Genomic DNA, 23,951 nt, shown 5'->3' on the forward strand with positions numbered 1-23,951 from the left:
GCTCCCACCTGATCTAAGTGGTTTCCTTGATATGGTGAGTTCATACACGAACTTGGAACAGAAAAGTTCATTTCTGTTTTGCGTTCTGGAACCCATTTAGATTTTATGCTTTTCATCAGAAATGGAATTAACTCCTACCCCCCCCCTTTTTTTTAGGATTCCAGTTAAATGTAAGACTCACCAAAATGAATTCACCAAAGTCAGAAACAGTAATGATCAGCTTGGGCTGAAAAGGAGAAGAGAAATAAGGCACATTTTATTTCATTTTTAACAGGAAAAAAAAAAGTGCTATTTAAAACAAAAACAAAACAAAGCATTCCAGGGAAAGGTGGAATTCATCACAGGGTAGATTGCTTTTTCAAAAGTAATTCCACTCAATGAGCTTTTTGGGTAGAGGTGAGAGCTGAACACTCTGGTAACAAAGCCCAGATGACAGAGATATTTGAGAAGATGGGTAAGGTGTCCTAGCAGAGAGGGGGGAGTCCAAATGATGCTCAAGGTAAAACATACATTTGAAAAATAGTGGAAATGACAGAGGAATTTATGGGAATAAGTTTGTTAGGGAGAAAACCAAGGGTTGGCCCAGTTTTGTTGTTGTTGTTGTAGTTTTTTTGTTTTGTTTTCTGGAGTCCTGAACCAACTGTCAGACCTATTAACCTCACCTAGGTGCCAGGCCCTGGACTAGACCCTGGTACTGTGGGGATGGGGCACAAGGCGTACAGACTACCGAGAAGGAGACAGACACACGGGCAGTGGCAGGACTGTGGACTGTACTGCCGTGCTGTGTAAGTTAGGATGGGCTAGTTGCTGTAACTAACAGCCCCCAGCCCATGACTCAGCTTGGTAGACAGTTGTTTCCCTCTTGTATCACAGATTCATGTAGGTGATTGAAAGGCAGTCCACAATCTCCATGGTCTTGGAGTTCTCTTCTGGATTCTTGGCATCTCATCAAGAGATGGAAGAAAGAGACAAATGGAGTGTTGCACAGGAAGGTTTTTTGGGGGCTGGGTTTGGAGGTGGTCCCCACAAGCCATTTGTCAGAGCTTAGTCACATTGTCTCTGCAGAATGCCATGGCTGGGTAGCCACTTCCTGGCAACAATTCTACATGATGGAAGGGGAGTATTAGTTCTTTGGTGAACAGTCAACTGTTTTGGGGACTGATGTGCAGAGGAAAAGTCTGAGAGCTCAGAAGAGAGATAAAGCCAATTGTGTGTGTGGTTGGGGAGGGAGGGGATATTATAGCAATTGATGGCTTCCCAGAAGAATTGATATTGAAACTGAGTTTTAGAGAAAAATAAGATTTAAGTCAGGAAGGCAGTGGGAAAGTACAATTTAAATAGTAGAAGCAGCATGTACAAAGGCACTGGGGTATTCATTCATTTGTCTAGCCAACAAATCTTCATAAAATTACCTTTAAGGTGCCAGAAAGCATTCCAAATGCTGGAAATGCTGCTATACAGAAGATAGACAAGTTTTTCACCCTCATTACCCTATATTCTAGTGAAGTGAGATAAACTATAAACAAACCAATGAAAAAGTACACAACTTGTTATATGAGGGAGAACTGTATGTCTTTAAGTAGGAGTGGAGCTAATGGTGTATATTGAATGTGGTGGGTCAGGAAGTGAGAAATGATGAGATTGGAGGACATAGAAAAGGCCAGCCAGGAAAGAGCCTTTCATTCAATGGGGGTATCAGGAAGATGAGACGAGCTCAGCTTTAATTGTGGAAAGGTCTTTTATTTTTTAAGATGTATTTCTATAACATCACAGAAAAAAGCCAAAAAAAAAATTGGATCTCTACTCTGTAATCTTTTATTAGACAGTAGTTGGTGTAATTTATTAACTTAATGTTATTTGATTTATGCATTTCAGTTGTTGTCTTCACTATTTCCATTTCTTACATCCTCCATCTGTCTTGGTTGGGGGTGTGGCCCTTGATATTGCCTGACTAGGGAACTAGAACATGACAGCACAGGGAAACTCCTCAGAGCCTTCTGTTGGCCCGCACCACCATCTCTGAGCCAGGCTGGAGCACGAACCACTCTGCTGGGGCACTCCTTTCTTTTTACCTCTTCACATTTCACTTTCTTTCAGCTCTCAAATGAGATGGCTCAACATTCTTCCTGACCAACCTGGAATTCTAACTAACATCTTCGATTTTGAACCAAAATTTAAAAAAAAAAACAAAACTGAATAGTAACGGATAGTTTAGAACTGATTTCTATTGTAATAGAAGTGTACAGATATATTTGGGGGACTAGGAAAAAAAAAGAATATTGAAGTAACAAATGCAATTATCATCACACAGAACAGCTTTCTTGAAGATCAGAACTTCAATCTTCATATGTTTTTAAATTAATTTATAAATGATGTGACTTAAGGTGCCTATCTCTGATTACAGCTTTGTGTGCATCTGTGGCTCCCAGCATTTTTAGCATGCAATTTTATAGTAATGCTTCGTAATAGGAACATGGCTGTTTTTGAAAAGATTTAAAGTATTTCTCAGAATAAATATGACCATCAGCTAGGCAGGAGACTGTTAGAAAGAGAGTTTGGTTTCCTAAGGTGTATCATTAATAGCAATGGCTTTATGTTTAAGACCTTCTCCCCTTGGGTGGAAAAATGGAACCACAGTAGTCAAGGCAGAACATTATGCTTGTCATCTTCTGGATTCAAATGATTGGGCTTTAACTTCAGTGTAATGAAATTTCAAAGACAAAGTGAGTTGCCAGAGGTGCAGCTCCTTAGAGCATGGAGGGAGGAAGGAAAAGCATCAGAGAGGCATCCCATGATTACTCTACTCCAAACGTTCTGGAAATGTGACAGATGCTGCTGCTAAGGCAGAGATTAAGGTTGTGGAGCATTCCTTCTGGGCAGCACCAGAAGATGTCACTGTGGAAGGAGCTGGGCTCCTACACCTACCCTCTGGCAAAGGAAGGGAAGCAGGAAGTTTGGAGACTAACTTGTTTCCTTAGTGAAGCCAGCCAAACCTAGACAGAGATCAGAAGCCTGGAATAAACAGTCCTTCAAAGCTCAAGTTATCTAAGAAGGAAAACTGTTTCCTTTCTGTTGTGTGTTTTTACTAAGAAATGATGTGCTAAATGTGAGTATGAATTGAAAACCGGTGTTATCGGTTGTTTATTTATTTATTCAGACTCACACTTATTGAGTATCTACAGTGTGCCAGAAAGTAGACTTGACTCTAAGGATCTGAAGATGAATAAGGTATAGTGTTTTACCTTCCAAGGCTCAAAAACCCAGGAGGAAGTCATTTAAACAAATAAGTTTAATTTGATAAGATAAATGCTAATAGAGGTATGTACAACATGCCAGAGGAAACCATGCTAAAACCAGCTCAGTGAATTTGGAGAAATTTTCATAGAGGATATGATATTTGGGTAGATTAAACTTATCTTCCCTTATCTATCTAAACTGCAGTGAAAATCAATAAACATGAACAGATTTTCTAGTTCAGCACTTCTTCTTTTTGAGAGTTGGGTTTGTTTTGTTTTTTGTTTTTAAGATTTTATTTATTTATTTGACAGAGAGAGAGAGAGAAAGCACAAGTAGGCAGAGCAGCAGGCAGAGGGAGAGGGAGAAGCAGGCTCTCTGCTGAGCAGAGAGCCTGATGCAGGGTTCAATCCCAGGACTCTGGGATCATGATGTGAGCCGAAGGCAGCCGCTTAACCCACTGAGCCACCAAGGTGCCCCAAGTTCAGCACTTCTTCTTAATTGCCCAAGCCACAAAGGACAGGAAAGCAGTTTCCAAACCTGGCACCAATCAGATTCACCTGTGGAGCTTAACAAACATTCCTGTGACCTTTAAACATATGAAAGGACTCACAACCACACTCACAATAAAACAAATGCAAATTATTTGTTGGTTAAAAATCTAAGACCTAAGACCCATTCTGTTTGTGAGACTTGTAGGGGAAATAGATCCTTTCATGTGCTGTTGGTAGGAATGCACACTGATACTAAGCAGGGGCATATGGCAATATGTTATACAGTAATAAACTAAAGAAGCATTTATTCTTTGGCTTAGCAATTTCACTCCTGAAAATGTATCCTAGACATATACCTGCATAAATACAAAATAACATACATATAAAAGTTATTCATTGTAATGTGCCCATCCCCTTCCTTCCTTCCTTTCTATAATTTAAAAATATTGGAAATAATTCCAGTGAGCATCAATAGAGGGCTGGAGGATAAGTCCAGCTACTCCGTGAGGCACTATACAGCCATGAAAGGAATGAGGAAGATCTCCATGTACAGATGTGAAATGCTACCGGAATACTCTGTTAAGTGTAAAAAACAAAGCAAAACAAAACAAAAACCAGAATGAGGAATAGTGTGTGTGATACTACTTTTGCTCAAGAAGGGAGGACATAAGAATTTATGTATTTCTTTTCTTAATTTTGCTCCCCACAAACCACTGGAAGGTTAAATCAGAAGCTAATAAAAATGGTAACCTATCTAAAATTTTAAATAATCTCAAAGTTAAGAAAAATTGCAAGTCTGGTGCAAATAATTTTTTTCAGAATCATATAGAGTAAATTGCTGAAATGGTGCTTCCTTTACCCCCCAAAATTTAGTGTGCATTTCCCCGAAACATGTTACATTCATCAAATGAGGACTTAACATGGAAACATTGTAAGTCTGGAAACCCTAGACCCCATCCAAGTTTCAGTCTCTGAGTGTACTTTAGAGCAAAAGAATCCTTGCTGAGAATCACTGCTACATTTAGTGTCAGGTTATTAAGTCTCCTAAAGTCTAGAAGCATTCTAAAATCTTTTTTAAAAAGCTTTTTAAATTTTATTTGTCAGAGAGAGAGAGAGCATAAGTGGGGCGGAGGCAGCAGGCAAAGGGAGAAACAGAAGCCTAATATGGGGTTCAGTCCTGGGACCCTGGGATCATGACTTGAGCTGAAGGCAGATGCTTAACTCACTGAGACATCTAGGCATCCCAGTTCCTTAGTCTTTACTCCATAACCTTCTGAAGGTTTTGAATATTGCTGACCCATTATGTTGAAGACTATCCCTTGATTTGGGTTGTCTGATATTTCCTCATGATTAGATTCAAGGTTGTGCATTTTGGGAGAAACATCACAAAAATGACGTGTGTTCTCATTTCAAAATTTCAAGTTGTTCCATCACTGATGATGTTGACTCTGATCACTTGATAGTTACTCTCTTTCCCTTCGTGATTAATAAGTAGGTGGCAGGAAGGGACTTTGAGAGTGTGTAAATATCCTGTTCCTCAACAAACTTTGGATTAATTAATTCATATCATGGTTTCCTATTCTATTCATGGATTACAGTTTTTTACTAGCATTATTTTGAGGCTCAAACTATGCCAGATTTGACTAGTAAGAGCCTCTTCAAGATGGTTTCTGTGTCCTTCTGAGATGGTTTCATTATCTTTGGAGTACTTCCTTGCTTTCTGGCACAAGGTGTTCAAACGGACTTTCCCTGCCCTAGCCCTGGAAGCAGTCACTTCTCCAAGGATACTGGATCCCTTTTACTGGAGAATGAGGTTTAGAAACTAAGATTTATGTGCTAGCTGTGCTTGTTATTATTGTGGCATCTCCTCTCAGGCCATATCAGTGGACAGATGAATATACATATATGTTTGTGTGTGTATAAATTTACATCTATATTTATTTCTATATCTATGAATATATTTTGAAAACTGAGGTCAGCTTAATGGCTCCAGTTCCTAGTTCATATCACAGCATTCATTCTAATTTTCTCCCTTCCTATGATTTGTTACTTCTTTCTCTGACACAGAATCATCTGGCTCCCATTTTTCTTAATAGATTCACTTATTTGCCCAATTCACCTTTTTGCAATCAATCTCCCGTCTCTCATTTGCTTAAAGTAGAAGCTCTGTATTGTTTAATTTGAATTGGAAATTTCCATATGAACATATGATTTAAAAATATACACATGTTTATTTCCTCCTACCTTTATCCATTGAGGGGGCTTAGAAACATTGACGAATCAGGGACAGTGGGTACCCCTAGCAAGCAGATCTTGGTTTCTAGGACTCCTTAGGAAAGTGGCTGATTTGGGGTCTGGGTGAAGGAATGAGCCTGGGATACCTTGCTGGGCTAGAAAAAGAGCCAATTTAAAAAGGAGTCTTATGGGACAAAGGTGGATAAATTTGAGCTTCAAAAAGAATGAATGCAATGGGATGAAACATGCTGACTATACAAATCTGTAGGTCTATAAAATGATACTCAAAAAAGAGAAAACCAAAGACAAAACAAAACAAACAAAACACCATTTTTCACCTAATCCTTAATCTGAAAAGTGATAATTCAAGATAATTATTTACTTTGCCTTTCCAGAAGGAGCAGTTGATGAGACAAATCTCTTGCTTTTCCTCTCTCCTTCTCATAAAGGATATCAACTGATAAATATAGAATGAATGATAGAAATAGAAAAAAAAATCACCATTTTCCATCCCTAATGAAGGAATTGATTAAGACAAGAATCATCCGTGGATGATAAAGCCATTAGGTGATATACTGATGGAGAATTAGGTACTGTAGTGCAGTCAAAGTATTGCTCCACAGATGATCTGATGGTTTAAAAAGAAAATGGAAATTTACAATGGAGGGAGGAAACTATCTCTGGTTCACCAATAATGGTTCAATTATATATGATACACCTCACAGTATGTTGCAATGTCATACAGCATAAATAATGACATCTTGCTTGAAATGTTTAACCTGGATGTAATCCAGCCTCTAGCTCCAAACTCTAGTTTATAGGGAATGCATGAATGAGTAGAATAAACCACATGACACTACAAATACAGAAAGTGGGCCATTCTGAGGGACGCCTGGCCTGGTCCCCCCAAGTCATGCCTAAGAATGGGGCAGAGGGAGGATTGTTTTAGGTTATAGATGACTAAAGAAATATAACAACCAAACATTATGTGATTGGATCTTGGTAGGACTAAACTGGGAAAAATATATATTTTTGGAGCAATTGGTGAAATTTGAATATGGATTAGGTATTAGATAATAATAATAAAGAATTATCATGATTTTTCAAAGCAGTATAATGGTATTGATTTTAACAAGGAAAATATTATTTTTGTGATGTCCATGTAATTTCTTTAAAAACCTTTAGTAAAAAAATTGGTGAGGCAAGTATGATAAAAATGTGAGCAACTGTTAATCTAGATAATAGGCATATGGGTGTCATTATACTCTATTTTTCTATATTTTTGAAAATATTCATAATTAAAAATAATTCTGATTCCCACTCCCCAACCCAGACCTACTGAATGAGCCTAACCCTCAGTTGGTATCTTATTTTATTAAGCGTGCTATCTCAGTGAGGGGCTGGATGAACAAATGTCCTTTTCATCTGTGTAATCTTCTTCAGTGAATATTGGTCAAGTCCCTACTGAGGGTCAAGTACTTTTCTAGGTCCTAAAGAATCTGCAGTGAACAGATACAAGGGACTTTAAACCCATGAACTTAGCATCTTGCCTTCTCCATAGTAGGACTCTTAAACACAAACAAGCAAACTTTTAAGAATTATAAAATATAACAAAAAACACAGAAAATATACAGACAGCATAATGACTTGTTGAACAGTAACTACACCCCTGATCCATACAGGACCCAGAATCCTCTGTCAGCGAGGACTCCTCCATGTCCCCCAGCCCCCAAGTCACAATCCTCTTCCTCCCCAGAGGAGTAGGTTTTAGAAGGCTATCGTAAGTTCAGAACCCTGCCCTTAATATTCTGAGTAGAACTCAGCCCCTCAAAAGTGAGGTTTTACATTTTTCCTCTGGTTCAAAAGATTTTCCTCTCAAAGTTTTATAAAACAGTACAAGTCAGACATGCATTATTACGCATGCGATTTTCACTTTATCATTTCAGGTAAATGGAGAAGCTCTGGGTAAGACTCATTCCTGATTCACAGCTAATTCTGAGAACATAATGTCATAAAGGATCTTCAGATGCAAACGCATAATTCTGTCGGGTTGGGATGAAGAAATTAAAATGTTATTTAAAATAACCTCAGTGCCAGCTTCAAATGAGTAGAGTTAGGGTCTTGATGGTCTGCAGAGTCATTATGTTGGAACGCTGTCAAATGATGACCTGGGGCATCGCTCGTTTCTTGGGCTGCCCGAATCAGATGAGAAAGAAACTTCTTTCCTTTAAAAAAACAAAAAATAAAAAACAAAACAAAAAAACCCATTAAAAGGGCGCCTGGGTGGCTCAGTGGGTTAGGCCGCTGCCTTCGGCTCAGGTCATGATCTCAGGGTCCTGGGATCGAGTCCCGCGTCGGGCTCTCTGCTCGGCGGGGAACCTGCTTCCCTCCCTCTCTCTGCCTGCCTCTCTGTCTACTTGTGATCTCTGTCTGTCAAATAAATATATAAAATCTTAAAAAAAAAAAACAACCCATAAAAAACATTCGGAGAACTTTAATCATCTCCCCCTTTATTTGATTTTTTTTTTCTCTTCTAAGTTAAGTTTTTCAGTTCCAGACCTGAAATATTGTAAAAATAGGTGATGTGTTCCCTGCCTGACAGTTCTCAGAATGCTGTCTTGGTTTAACAACAACAAGGATCGAAAAGTAGAGGTAAGTGCATTTTGTCTGGAAGTTTCAAAGCTCTCCTCCTAGGTAATGTTAGATACACAATGACAAACCATCCTCCCCAGGTTGTTGTGTGTGCTGAATAAAATACTAAGCACACAGTGCAGCACGGGGCGTACCCCCGGAATGCTGGAAGAGCCTGTGGGGAGGCTGAGATGGCGGGAAGTGTTCTATACTGGGTGGGAACTGGGCACCCCTTCCAGCAACTCAATCTCCCACCTGGATGGCCGTGGGCCCATCTCTATGTGGTGAAGCCTCAGTCCCCTCCTGGGTAAATGGAGGCAGCTTCCCCACAGGGATGCCGTGAGGATACGTGGTGACACCTGCCATTGACTTCGTGCTTACTGTGGGCCACCGTGCCCCTCCCGTGTGCCCCAGGCATGTCTGCTGTCTCCTGTATTCTCAACGTTCCCAGCTGCCCCCCACCCCCATTACTCATGAGCAACTAGAAAATGGAGGAAGCATAAGCATTTTGAAAAGGGCGCGCTTTACCCTTTCTGCTCCCAGCCCCTCAGAGAGGCTGCTTGATTGCCTCCTGAGTCCTCAGTTAATAGTTTTAATCTCTCTCCAATTACTTAATCTCTCTAAACCTGAATTTCCTTAAGTTAAAAAATAAAGACGACCCTCCCCATGGGCTGCAGTAAGGATTAAATGAGATAATGAGTTTTTGCTTTCATGAGTGGTGAGTCAGGAATAGTTCGCAAAGTCTGGGGCCTGAAGCCCAGCTGCCCGTGTGGCAGGCTTCACTGTGCTCCGAGGACCCCCATCTCACCCCTCCTGGTCTGAAGGAGGGGGAGATGATTTGGAAGGAGCAGCTGGGGTTCCAGGATGACAAATGTCATTTTCAGTATGTGACGGGAACTCCTGCTACGGTCCAGGCTTCCCACCACGAGCCCTGGAAAACATCAGTGAGAGATGGGGAAAACACAATTGGATTTTCCTTCTCTTATTATCTATCACTGCCTTCCTCTAGTCAATAAATGTCTCCCAGCTATTGCTTCTTGGCAGCTTCCTTGGGGTTTCGAGCCTGACACTTTAAGTTTTAATGAGGAATAATAGCCACATTTGGCCTTTTTTCCCCCTTGCCCAAAGCCTTATATTTGCTTTCTGGAGGAAAAATAAAAGTGTATCATGTTGTCAGTCTTGGGCTGGACATCAGATAAAAACAGCCAAATTGAAACAAAATGTCAGCAATAGGCTCTGGGGTTTGGGAGTGAGCTTCCTGGCTCTGAGGCGCTGGGAAGGGTGGCTCCTCACAGAAGAAGGAGCGTGGCTCTCTCTTCCTGCAAGTCTTAAACGGCCTATTGTGTCAGAAAGCCATTGGGTTCTAGTCTCAAGTTCTGTCCTGTCTACATTTTATTTCTCTTCATGGTGCTCATTTGCATGTAGGATGTGTGCCCAAGGACTAGGGGGAATCAGGCTGTGCTCCTTCCCAATGGCGAAATCCAGGAGAGAGCTTATGTATTCTACAAGGTTCTTTTTCTCCTTAGAATTTGAAGCAGTACCTGCAATTTCATCTGAAGGGATGAAAGCAGATGATGTTACTGTTTACACTTGTAGGAACACTTCATTACTTAGAGAAATAGAAGATCTCAGTCTTCATGACATCCCTGCAGTAGGCTGGCAAGGAGACATTATTCCAATCTTATAAATGAGAAACTAGACTGGGGGCTCGAGCAACTTATTTTGGAATACACGGTAGTCCATTTTGCCTCAGCAAAATCATCAGACAGGGGCGTAATACACACCCTAAAAGCACCCTGGTATCCAGTGGCTTTGGAAACAGAATCTTTGCTTGGATGGAAGGAAAATAATATTTATGGAGTGCTTACTGTCCAGCGCACCAAGGGTAAGTCAATTTGCCTATATTCTTTCATGGTGGGTGACCACCTTCCTGTGTTGTTGTGTATGAATTATCCCCACTTTACAGATGAGAGAACTGAAGTTCAGGAAGTGTATGTGGCTTGCCCTACTGGAAGGTGGGGATGGATTTGAACTTGTCTTCTTCTACTCCAAAGTCCAGGACAGCCAGGGATCATGGAACACAAATCCCGACTAGACTTTCCTAGCAGGGTCATTGTAACAGAGCTTCCCTCAAGCAAGGGTGGTCAAGGCTGGGTGTGGCTATACAACCCTCGCCTGACAGTCCAAGAGCCACAGACCTTTATGGAGATTTGTGGAAATCCTTCATTAATGCCCCTGTTGACAATTCAACGTATTTATGCTCCAGGCCATATTTCTTCATGTAGTCGTCAAATCATTTAAAAAGGCATTTAAGTAGGCCTATTTATTAGTTATGCTCCATCTGACTGATAAACACAATCTGTTGGACTGGCTTGAACTAAAAATGTATTTATTATTAAAACATTACTGAAATATAACCAATTTCCTGGTTTCTTGGGTTTACATGGAATCTCATGGTGTTGATAGATTATCCATTCTGATACTTAGGCTCAAAATGAATCATTTTGTCTCTCTTTGTAACTCTTGCTTTGTCATGAAGTTTGCTTGGCCTAATGGCTAGTTAGATATCCCCACAGCAAACTCTTTTATAACTCCATTTTTTTTTTTTCCAGAAGAAGACAGAAGTTATAAATGTAAAGTTTTTCTGGCGAGATAAACACAACACCAGGCAAAGTGGGTGTAAGGCAAGATTTATTAAAGGCACTCTCCCGCGAAGTTTCAGGGCTCAGGAGAAGGGGAGCCAGGAAAGTTGTGCCGGGAGGAGGTGGGCACCTTCGGGTGAGGTTCCGCAACTCTGGAAAGCAGAGTCCAAGGCAGGGAGTCCAAGGCAGAGAGAAGGGGGCTTTTAAGGGGTCTCGAGGGGAGTTCAGGGGTCTTTTGGCAAGTTTCCCTTATTTGGATATTTTGCCTGCTCGCCGGGGTTCCATTGATCCACTGGAGCCCGGGGCGGGGGTCTCAGATTCCCACTTGTCAGGGTCCCATTGGTCCATGGGAGCCCCGGGGCAGGGGGTTTTCATATTCCTGGTTGGGTCTTTGTTCTCCTGTCCGAGCACAGGTTTTGTGGCGGGAACTTTCGCCATCTTAAGTAGCCCTTTCTTTCTGCCAGCCCAACAATAAATATGCATGGAGAAGGAGGCTATGGGAAAAAAATTTGCAACTCTTGGTAACTTTGGGTGAACCGTGTACAACATCAGAGAATGGAGAAAAGTTATCTTGTGGGCAAATGAGTATGGTTGTTTGTTGAAAAGTTAGCACAGGGAGGGGGTAAAAGTCCAATGGATGATAAAAAGTTCCCACTGAATCGTTTTTCTTCAAAGTTTTGAACTGTTTGATTTACGAAGGTAATATATTTAGGTAGTTGTGGCTGAATCGTGTTTTTAAAAGGACGCTTAGGTAGTTTCTTTCCTGTTTAGGAATTCTGAGCTTAGGAAGAAGTGTAGAAGAAATTTGTTTCCATCCTCTTGATAGAGATTCAAAAGGTGAAGTGACTTGTCTAAAGACACACAGCTGGTTGGCTCAGAGGCAGAATGGATCGGGTCTCCTGACTCTGATTGGGCTGAGCTCGCCTTTGTAAGAAATAGGAAATTCATATGTTGGTTAATGGGAAGTTGCTGCACCTGAGTGGTCCCTACTCACAGGTGACTGATTATGTATATATTTATAATGCTACATACCTGTAAAAATTCAAACAAGATGAATATATATAGAGTATGTACAGGTGAAAGCCTACCTCTTCCTGTCCCCTTCTGGTCTCACTTCCCAGAGCTCACCACCAATAGCCTGGTCTACAGCCACCGGATTTTTCTATGCACATTTAAAACTCTTCCTTCTTCCCCCAAACACACAAAATTTACTTTTATAAATTAAAATTAAACTGTTTACATATACATAATCTGTTATTTGCATTTTCATAGCAAATTTAAAAAAATTACTATGATGTATTTTATAATCTACTTCAAGAAAATAGATCATGGGTTTCTTCCCATGTCAGTATATATAAGGCTATCTCCCTTCCTTGTGTGGTATTCTAGTGGGTAGAACAGAATTTATTTAACCAGTCTCCTACTGGTATAAACCTTGCTGTACTCTATTGCCAATTTTTTTTTTAAGATTTTATTTATTTATTTTACAGAGAGAGAGAGAGAGATCACAAGTAGGCAGAGAGGCAGGCAGAGAGAGAGGGGGAAGCAGGCTCCTCGCTGAGCAAAAAGCCCGATGCGGGGCTCGGTCCCAGAACCCTGAGATCGTGACCTGAGCTGAAGGCAGAGGCTTAACCCACTGAGCCACCCAGGTGCCCCGCCAATTTTTTAAAATTGCAAATCATGACCATGTCACATTCTATTAGCAGAGCCCAACACCATCCAACCTGCCTCTTCCCTCCCCTTGCAGTTTAAGAGTTCCTTCTACCCACCTCTGACCATCATTCAGTTTTTGGTTCGATGTTTCCAGTGAGGCATTAAAGTCACTATCAGCATATGCTGGGCACAGGCAACATGTAGCTCTAAAATGCAACATAATTTGTGCTCCTGTAGTGACTCAGGGTTTTGCAGAGCTAGAGGCTCATTATTAAGAATACGAACAGCCATTAGTCTGTAGAAGCCAGGCAGTGCTGGTTATTAGAAGCTCGGACCAAGAAATGTCAAGATCAGTCATCAGCAAATGTATATCTGAAAAATGCTACTACTAATTCTTTCTTTTCTTTTCTTTTATTATAAGAGTAGAGGAAGTTAGTGTCTGAAATTAATAAACTTTAAAAACTCTACGTATTATCCCTTATGTCATTCATAATTCAACAGACATTTATTGAGTACGTGTTCTATGGCAGGTTCCATATTAGACCTGAGGCTTCAATGAACATCACACGTGGCTTCCACACCGAGGTGCCCCAGATGCTGATGCTTGAAAAGACAGTGTGTTCTTTTGTTGGCATTTGATGCTTTGTTAACACTAAAAAAAGGGACAGAAAGAAAAAGACAAGATGAACATGGAGAAAGAGGAAGAAGAGGAGGAAGAGGGGGAGGGGAGAACTTCCTTTTGAATGCTGTGTGCCTGGGGCAGTGGTTTGCATATTTCAGTAGGTATCAGAAAGGCTAGTGTGCTGTATTCAAGCTTCTCGACTAAGTTATTAAGAAGGAAGGAAAGAAAGAAAGGAAAAGTAGGAAGGAAGACAAAAACTCAGCTCACAGCAATCTCCCCTTTGTCTCCCCAGTGCTTCCCCCACCCGCCCGAAGGGCTTTACCGTGCCTGCCCCACCCCCTGCCACTCTCCAGGGGGAATGAGGGGCCACATCTGCAGGAATTCAGGCTCTTCGATTCTCCTTGCCTGCTTGGTTTATCGGACTTCCCATGGCATATATTATTGTAGCAAGTCCCACTGCTAAAAAGCAGCTCAAACGAACCAAGTTTGAAAGACACTGGCCTGGAGGATGAAGCCCAGGCCCCTTAGCCTGGCATTTAGGACACAACATCCCCCCCCCACCCGACATCTGGCCCAGCCCCTCCTTCCCCATTCCCCTCCAGCTGCTTCGCAGTGGGAACCTCCTCTCTTTGGATCTTCTTTGGAAGAGAAGAACCAAACACCTTTGCCATCTTGCTGCTTTTCCTTGTGACAAGCACACCCAGTCATTGAGCCCTCAGCTCTAGACTCCCACAGATTCTACCTCCACCCGCCCTGGGGTGCCAGCCAGGGCAGCCTGCTAGGCTCCTGCTGGAGTCATTTGTGTGGGTGTTAAAACCAAACTGAGGCCCTGTGGCCTGAGGCCTAGGGGTTTAGACTCTGAAGTCAGAGCCCCTGGGTCCTTCCTCACAGTGTGACCTTGATGAGCGAGCGCCTCAGCTTTGTGAGCCTTTGATTCCTCACCCGTAATCACTCCAATTTTATAGGGTTACTGTGGGGATTAACTCTCTCCAGGGATTTCCCATGGACCCTGAGTAAAAAAAAAAAACTAAAGGGATAACAAAGCCCCCCCCCCCCCCCCCCCCCCCCCGGTCCAACACAGTCTGCCTCCCTCCCACCTCACTGCCTTATAGCTTCATTACCTTCCCTGCCTCATCTACACTCTTCGTTGCTCATTCCTCTTGAGTTCTTCCTTAAACATGTCAAGCACGCTCCTACTCCAGGGCCTTTGCAGTGGCTGTTGTCTTTTCCGGGAATGTTCTTTCCCTCAATATCACATTGTTCCTTCTCATCTCCTTCCAGAATTTGCTCAGATGTGGCCTTCTCACTGAAAACTTCCCTGGGCCACTTTATCTAAAATCACCCCCCCCCCCCCAAACCCCTGCCACCACCAACACAGCAATGGAACTCTTTCCCTCTTTTAGGTTTGCCTCCTCTGCCATACTTAGAACTTATTACTATCTAACTCTATAATTCACCTATTTATTGTATTTTTTGTCTGCCTAGATTTTATCTCTTGTTCACTCCAGCACCCAGAACACTGCCTGGCACACAGTGGGTACTCAGTAAATATTTGAACACACTAATGAATGATGAAATAGATAAGGCAGGCAGATCATTTTGAGGGACATGAGCTTTTGATGATTTGGAGCCTCTGTTTGCTGGCTATGTAGCCTAGTTGTACACATGCGGAAAATCAGATTTGGAGGGAGTCACAAGGACTAAATTCACAGGTGTTGTTCTGCCTTAATTTTTTTTTTTAAAGATTTTATTTATTTATTTGAGAGAGTGAGAGCAAGCGCACAAGCAGGGGCAGAGGCAGGGATAAGCAGACCCTCTGCTGAGCAGAGAGCCTGACGCGGGAGTTAATCCCAGGACACTGGGATCATGACCTATGCTAAAGGCAGACGTTTAACTGACCGAGCCACCCAGGCGCCCCATCCTACTTACTTGTTTGCAGTGAGCCACACCTAGCCTAGTTTCAGCTCCTGCCACTGGGGAAAGGAATCCTCTTCCTAGTATACACATCTGTACTGGAACCCAAAGACTCCTCAGGAGACTGACTGAGGCATGAGGACCAGAGCAGAGAGAGCTGGTTATTCTGCAAAGACCCTTCTCATTTATGATTCATCTGTATTTATGGTTACATTGGTCTAAAGAATAAGGAAATGTCAGAAACTCCTTTCTTTGGTAGGTCCTGGAAAACTGCTATAACTTTTTACTCTCTGACTTTGGTTTTTCTGTTCTGTGGGGGCTATGACCTATGCTTGCGAGCCAAGAGAGCTTCCTTCCTTTCATCATTTCCCCTTTTTGAGTTACATGTCTTCAAGGTTACAGACCTTCTTTCACTGATTTTATTGTAGATTGCTCTTCTCTAAGGGACCTATTTTTTTTCCATTTTTTTTTCTTTTTTAAATAGGTTCCATGCCCAGCATGGAGCTCAATGTGGGGCTTGAACTCATGACCCTGAGATTAAGACCTGAACTGAGATCAAGAGTCTGATGCTTAAATGACTGAGCCACCCAGGCACCTCAAAGGACCTATTTCTTAAGGCCCTTGGGAAAGTGATTCAAATGTGATAGACTCCCATGCTCTTTTCAGCTGAGGTCTTGTAACATTCCTTGTAACATGCTTAAATAAGATGGCGGATGAACACCTTTACCACTGGAGCTAGTCTGTTTTTCATATTGGTAAGTACCAATCCTTATCAACCTCATAACTTAAGTGAACTTCATTGATGTCTTAGCTCATTCCAGTTGCTATAACAAAATACTACTGCCTGGATGGCTTATACACAATGGAAATTTATTTCTCACAGTTCTGAATGCTGGAATGTCCAAGATCAAGGTGCCAACATGGTTGTGTTCTGGAGAGGGCCCTTTTCCTGGTTGTTAGGTACTACTTCTCTTTGTGTCTTCACATGGTGGAAGGGGATAGGGACTTCTGCACAGCCTTTTCTAGAAGGCTCTGATTCTATAAGACAGATTCCTCATGACCTAATCCCCTTCCAAAGACCCCATCTCCTAACATCATGCATAACCTTTGGGGTTAGGATTCAACATACGGGTTTTGGGGGCACAAATATTCATGGCAATAGACACAGTTCTATCTGATTAGAACATGGGACCCCCATTTTTAAAACGACAACCATTTTGTGCATAGTAGGTATTTCATTCACTTCATTGTCATAGCTCTCTTCTCTCTATCCTGCCATCTGGGTTTCCAGGCTGACATTTTGTATGAGAAGCAAAATCTTCCTTGGCTTGTCCATTCATGGCCATGCTCTTTCCTGCACCTTGCTCAAAACTTTTACTGACCTTTCCTCGATATGTGGCTCTGTGACAGTAGCCAGCTTTGGCTCAGACTGAATGAGTTCTGTATGGATTCATAGCTGTTGACATCTGCTTAAGTCATGACTTAAGTAATGACTTATTATTGTAGCGATGCTTTGCTCCTCCATCACATCGTGTAATTTCTATTTCTTTTTTTTTTTTTTTTTTGTGGTGGAAAAAATTAAGATTTGGGTCTTAGCAAGCTTGATGTTCATAATACAGGAGTGTTGTCTATAATTAGTATACTGTGCATGAAATCTCCAGCACTTAATTATCCATTAGTTGCAAGCCTGTACCATTAAACAACATTGCTCCTGTTCTCCCACCTCCAGTTCCTGGTAACCACCACACTACTTGCTGTTTTAATTTAAGAGTTCAGCTTTTTAAGTTGCATATGTAAGTGAGATAATACATTATTTGCCTTCCTTTATCTGACTTATCTCACTGAGCATAATACCCTCAAGATCCATCCATGTTGTTGCAAATAGCAGAATTTCCTTTCTCATGGGTGAATGATGCATATACATATACATATAAGTCACATCTTCTTTACCATTCATCAATGGACAGACATTTAGGTTGTTTCTGGCTTATCTTTTGATGATTCAACTAATAGTGTCCAGTAGCACAAAGCAGGGTTGGGTTCTGCAAACCCTTTTGATGAAGTTCTAGAACCTAGGTGAGGTTCGGTGGGCTGAGGTCTGGAGCCGATGACCAAGAAAGAATTCTTGAGACATCTTTGGTGCAAAATGGTAGTTTATTAAAGCACGGGGACAGGACCCGTGGGCAGGAAGAGTTGCTGCCCCGAGTTGTGAGAGATGGCAGGTTATGTACCCTGCGGTTGGGGGAAGGTGAGGGAAAGGGAGGTTTCAACATAGTTTTCATATGCTAAAGAGGGCCTACAAAGTGCGGGGATACCAGAGGCCTTGCGGCTTGATCAATGTTGTCTTTTGGCAAGCCATTCACATTTCTGCTATCAAGCGTCTTTGTTAGTGAGATTTGGGTTTAGAAGAAATTTAACTTTATTTAGGGCTTGAGGAACTGAGTTATTTGCCTCTGGAAATTGTGCTATTGATAAGGTAACTTCTTTGTTTGTAGATTTCTAGGACATTTGTAAACCAAGGGAGACTCCTGTCTTGCAGGATTGTGATCTCTGCAAATTAACTATTTGTTTATCGTTTATGGCAGTCAGGGGTGCCTGAGGAATGTCACACACATTACCAAGGGGAGCGGGTGGAGAGGGGGTGCAAGGTGCCAGCTTTTGCTTTGTCTTCAGCCAGCCTCTTGCTCCCTCATCACTTTTGTATTAGTTTCATATTAATGATTTGAAACTACTTTAGTAAAAGTGGATGCCTGTTTGCTGGTCATGGAAAATAGCTGAGTGAGTTTCTTCCTGCACACAAATATTAATGTCACACACTGTATGTGGCCTGTGTGGGTGAGGCATCCTGTGATCACACCACTAACGGTAAGACTAGTCTTTTTTTTTTTTTTTTTAAGATTTATTTATTTATTTATTTTTAAGATGTATTTATTTGACAGAGAGAGAGATATCATAAGTTGGCAGAGAAGCAGGCAGAGAGCGGGGGGAAGCAGTCTCTCTGCTGAGCAGAGAGCCCGATGCAGGGCTTGATCTCAGGACCCTGAGATCATGACCCTAGCAGAAGGCAGAGACTTAACCCACTGAGCCACAGAGGTGCCCCAAGACTAGTCTTTTTTTTTTTTCCCACATCACTCAGAAGTGTTTTATTAAAAAAAAAAATGAAGCAAACAAAAACCCCTTTAAATCAGTAAGTCTGATTAAATTCAATATTAACTCAAGTTCTCAAAAACCCATCAGGGAAAGCCTCACAGATATATTAGAGAAAAGCAGGCAGCTGCTGACAAGTCTTCAGTGGAAAAGTCAGTTGCACACTTATGCCAGGTGCTCTAATGATGATCAGGCCCAAGTTTTGTTTTTCAGAAAAAGGTTTCAAGATACACCAAAGAAACCACATGGACACCCCCAACAGTACAAAGATGTGACAATGAAGTTCAAGGATATAGGAAAAGCCAAATATGACAATACACACCAATAATCTTAAAATAAAATAAGCCTTTCAGTCATGGAAAAAAATGGGAAACCTCATAAATTTAACACATAAAAAGAGAATTAACCCCACGTGGACCAACCCTAAACGTTTTTCAATGACTAAGCCAAAGACAACAGCTTAGGGCACCATTAATGTGTAGTTTTACATACAATGTGTATGTAAATTAGAGTAATTTTTTTTTTTTTGCTCAATTAGCATTTCTTCCTTTTGGTCATTTCCTTAATTTTCTCCTGGAACATTTTTCTTTTGGTTTGACCAGTGAACTCAAAAGTTTTGGAACCTAAAGTGACTATCAACTCTTATTGGGATACAAGTTGGGAAATGCAATCCTAGAAAAAGCTAATTTTAACTGAAGTGGCTTGACAAAGTTAAGCATCCATGCTCAACATGACAATGTTTGCCATGTTAGTTAGTAGGTGAATGGCTTCTTTTGTCTGGATCACATGACCCAGAATGATATTGGCATGCTCTATGGTGAGGTACTGCAGAACTATGCACTGACGCCCACCTGTTTAAGCTTTCAATAAATACAACCATTTTAAATCATTTAAAACAATTTCAGTAAAATAAGTGAAAAATATTGCTTTTCTATTGGCTTGTTTTGTCTCTCGAACTAGCTTGGAGTGGTATTCATGACAGAAAACACAACAGTTAATTAGTTGTTACTCTAAGCTCCTTGGGGTTCAATACTTCCTGCTCTTCAAGACTCAGCACTTTTTTGCAATGATAATGATATTCTTCATTAAGATTGCTACTGTCATGGGACCAACACTCCTGGGACTGAAGTGATGTCACTGGCTTTCTTTCTGATTCCTTCAAAATCCACATCTACAATCAATGTGGGGTTAACAAGTACGGGATCCTATTTATTCCCATATTGGTGATTACTGCTCCCTCCTTTTAAAAAAATTTTTATTTTATTTTATTTAAATCCAGTTAATTAACATATAACATATTATTAGTTTCAGAAATAGAGGTCAGTGATTCATTAGTCTTATATAACACCCAGTGCTCATTACATCACGTGCCTTCCTTAATGCCCATCATCCTGTTACCCCATCACCTCCCTCCCCACCCCAGCAACCCTCAGTTTGTTTCCTATGATTAAGAGTCTCTTATGGTTTGTCTCCCTCCCTGACTTCATCTTGTTTTATTTTTTACCTCCTGTCCCCTATGTTCCTCTGTTTTTTTTTTTTATTCCACATATGAGTGAAATCATATGTCAATTGTCTTTCTCTGATTGACTTATTTCACTTTGCATAATATCCTCTAGTTCCAGCCATGTCATTGCAAATGGCAAGATTTTGTTTTTTATTGGCTGGTTAATATTCCATTATATATACCTATATATATACATCTCACATCTTTATCCATTCATCTGTCGATAGATATCTGGGTTCTTTCCATAGTTTGGCTATTGTGGACATTGCTGCTATATTGAGGTGCAGGTGCCCCTTTGGTTCAGTGCATTTGTATCCTTGGAGTAAATACCCAGTAGTGCAATTGTTGGGTGATAGGGTAGCTCTATTTTCAACTTTTTGAGAAATCTCTATACTGTTTTCCAGAGTATGTCATTCCCACCAACAGTGTAAGAGGGTTCCCCTTTCTCTGCATCCTCGCCAACATTTGTTGTTTCCTGACTTGTTAATTTTAGCTATTCTGACTGTTGTGAAGTGGTATCTCATTGTGGTTCCTATTTGTATCTCCCTGATGCCAAGTAATGTTGGGCTGCTCCCTCCTTAATTATATTTGTTGTAAGCAGTTTTGGACTTCCTGTATTAGAGACCACAACATCTGCCAGAACTGTATGTGTGGGAGTATATGGATGAGATATTATAATCTCATTGCCTTTATGTCATTCATGTGCCCCATCTGTGTGTAGTAGCATTGCAATGGGCATTCCAACATTTTTGATCTTCTAGCCACAATCACATTCTTCCCTGGGGTTGGAATGCCAGTTTGCTTAATTATTTCCTAGACACTCTATGAGGTCATCAGAATACTGGTCCAAACACATTTGACTTACATGAATGACATGAAAGCCATCAACATCCTTGTCTGGAGAAACAGTATTACAGATCTCTCTCTCATCCGTGTGGTCTGGAAGAGGCAGCTGAACAAGGAGGCCGCCACCTATGTTATCATTATTTAGTTTATGGATTCAGTTCAACAGTTCTTCCTCTGAAACTGAAGTCAGTTTCCCCATGGTGCAGTGATTCCCATATCTGCAGCTGCCCTGGTTTTGTTGAGGCTGGAGGAGTGACTTGCAGGATGCTCACTAACCAGAACCACACTCCCAACAAACTTGGCAGCATGTGGCCCAATGCCACCCAATCTTCCACCTCCCGCCACACTTCCTGCTTGATCTGCTGGGCAAGGTTCCTTCCAGAAATGAGAACAGCTTCATTTTGAACTATGGAAAGGGTGATGGAAAAGGCGGAAAGGCAGAAAGGTTGGTGGTGGAGGTGGCAGCCCTTTGCAGGCTGGTGGGGGGGCGGCCAGTGAGCAGTGGCGGTGGGGCGGGGGGCAGTGGGCAGCCGGTGGCTGATGTGGATATGGAGGATGCAGCTGCCATCACCCGTTCCGGTGTCCACACCAGGCAAGACTAGTCTTCAGTCAACTCTGTTAATATTAAAATAATTATTACATGGCTGTTCTCCAAATGTAGTGATTCTAAGTTTAATAATTCCATTCAGCCAGTAATTTTTAAATTAAAGCAGCGGTATCCCAACTGTTTTAATTACATCCCTCATGAATGAAAATATGTATCCGCATATTCTCCCAATCCATACGGACTTATTTATAAATTATATACCCATGCCAGGATATCAATATGTCATCTGTATTAGAAAGCATGAATAAAATGGCAATTTTAAAAGGATGACATACAGATAAAAATTAGTGACTTTTTTCTTTTATTATTAATTGCTAGAACAATGTCACTCAATTATGATGATGTCTCTTTAAGCTGCTTCCTTTTAAAAATACCTTGCTAATCCTGATGGTTTCATGCTCCCCGTAGCTAATACAACAGGCACAACACAAACTCAAGGCAAGGTTCATAATTAACAAGAGGGGAGGTAAATCCATATTTTAGGTAGTCTTTCTATTAAGTTTAAGTTTGGAGGTTGACTTTTGGTTGGATAGATCAGAACGTTGCTTTACCTCATAACGTGGCTGATAAAAAGCTTTCCTGTCTGAAGAATCAGAGATATGCAGGCTGTGCCATTTCTTTTTTGTTTACTTATGCTTATTATCTGGGGGATTTGTCTTCAATTCTCTCCATTTTGTGAAAGGTAGTTTACTTGAAACCAGATGCTCCATGCATTATACCCACTGAGACACATCTAAACTCCAGCATGGGGCCATTGGGTGCAAGTGAACAGCAACAACAAAAAAATGTGTCAGCTCCTTGCTTAGGGAACTTCCACTCCTCCCCCGCCCCAACCAGATATCTAGAGAACCATGGGGGGTGCCCCAGGCAGGTCACACCTGGCAAGCTGACCAAGCAGGTGCGGTGCTTGTTTCTCACTCTCTCTCTCTCTCAAATAAATAAATAAAATCTTTAAAAAAAGAAAACAAAACAGGGCACCTGGGTGGCTCAGTTGGTTAAGTGACTGCCTTCAACTCAGGTCATGATCCTGGAGTCCCAGGATGGAGTCTCACATTGGGCTCCCTGCTCAGTGGGGAGTCTGCTTCTCCCTCTGGCCCTCTCCCTTCTCATTCTCTCTCTTGCTCTTTCTCTCTCAAATAAATAAATAAAAATCTTTAAAAAAAAATAAAACAAAACAAAAAGGCAAGTCTGGAAGCTACTGGGCTTGTCATTTAAAAAACAAAACAAAATTGGGACGCCTGGGTGGCTCAGTTGGTTAAGCGGCTGCCTTCGGCTCAGGTCATGATGCCAGCATCTTGGGATCGAGTCCCACATCCCGCTCCTTGCTCAGCGGGGAGCCTGCTTCTCCCTCTGCCTCTGCCTACCACTCTGTCTGCCTGTGCTCATGCTCTCTCTCTCTCTCTCTCTCTAACAAATAAATAAATAAAATCTAAAAAAAAAAATAAAAAACAAAACAAACAAAAAAGAGAATATTTAAATAGTAGTGCAGCACCTGGGTAGCTTAGTCAATTAAGCCTCTGCCTTTGCTGGAGTCATGATCCCAGTCTTGGGATCAAGTCCCACGTGGGTGTGGGGGCGGGGAGGGGGGTTTCTTTGCTCAGCGGGGAGCCTGCTTCTCCCTCTCCTCCCCACCTGTGCCCTCTCTCACTAATCTCCATCTCTCTCTCAAGTAAATTAAAAAAAATCTTTAAAATAAAATAAAATCTCCTTAAAAAATAAATAGTAGTAAAACTCAGCTCATTTCATATGCTTACATATAAATGTAGATATAAGTGCATCCCATCTTCAGGACCCCGACGGTACACAGACTCCAGGCAGAAAGATACTTGCTACTAACTCACCCTGGAAAGTTCACTGGGAACCATTGCTGCTTATAAATGGACATCCCAGAAAACTGCTTCTCAGATGCCAGGTGCTTATGTCATAACTTCACAAGTTTGTCTTAAACATACATCGTCTGTACTCTTTTTTTTTTAAGATTTTATTTATTTATTTGACAGAGATCACAGGTAGGGAGAGAGGCAGGCAGAGAGAGAGAGGAGGAAGCAGGCTCCCCACTGAGGAGAGAGCCCAATGTGGGGCTTGATCCCAGGACTCTGGGATCATGACCTGAGCCGAAGGCAGAGGCTTTAACCCACTGAGCCGCCCAGGCGCCCCTCGTCTGTACTATTATTATTGATATAGATTTTAACTTTTTAATTTTTATTTATTTTTTTGACTTATTTTTAAAAGCTGAATTTATTTTTAAAAGGAAACATTGTGTCGCTGGCAGGAATGGAAAAATCCGTCTCACTTCCCTGCCTCTTGTTTCACAAACCCACGTTCTTCTGACCACAGTCCACACCTCGCTGCTGAGAGCCTAGAGTGCTCCTTGCCCCGCCTCCCTGCATTACCCAGCATTCCATGTGGCCCGGGAGACTGT

The 23,951-nt window shown here is 41.5% G+C and overlaps 1 pseudogene; it reads right to left on the reverse strand.

Moving 5' to 3' along the window:
• Positions 1 to 658: 658 nt before the first annotated feature.
• Positions 659 to 23,394, reverse strand: LOC125106918 (bifunctional methylenetetrahydrofolate dehydrogenase/cyclohydrolase, mitochondrial-like; annotated as a pseudogene).
• Positions 23,395 to 23,951: the final 557 nt, after the last annotated feature.

This window comes from Lutra lutra, chromosome 8 (genome assembly GCF_902655055.1).
Source record: "Lutra lutra chromosome 8, mLutLut1.2, whole genome shotgun sequence".
Lineage (NCBI taxonomy): Eukaryota > Metazoa > Chordata > Mammalia > Carnivora > Mustelidae > Lutra > Lutra lutra.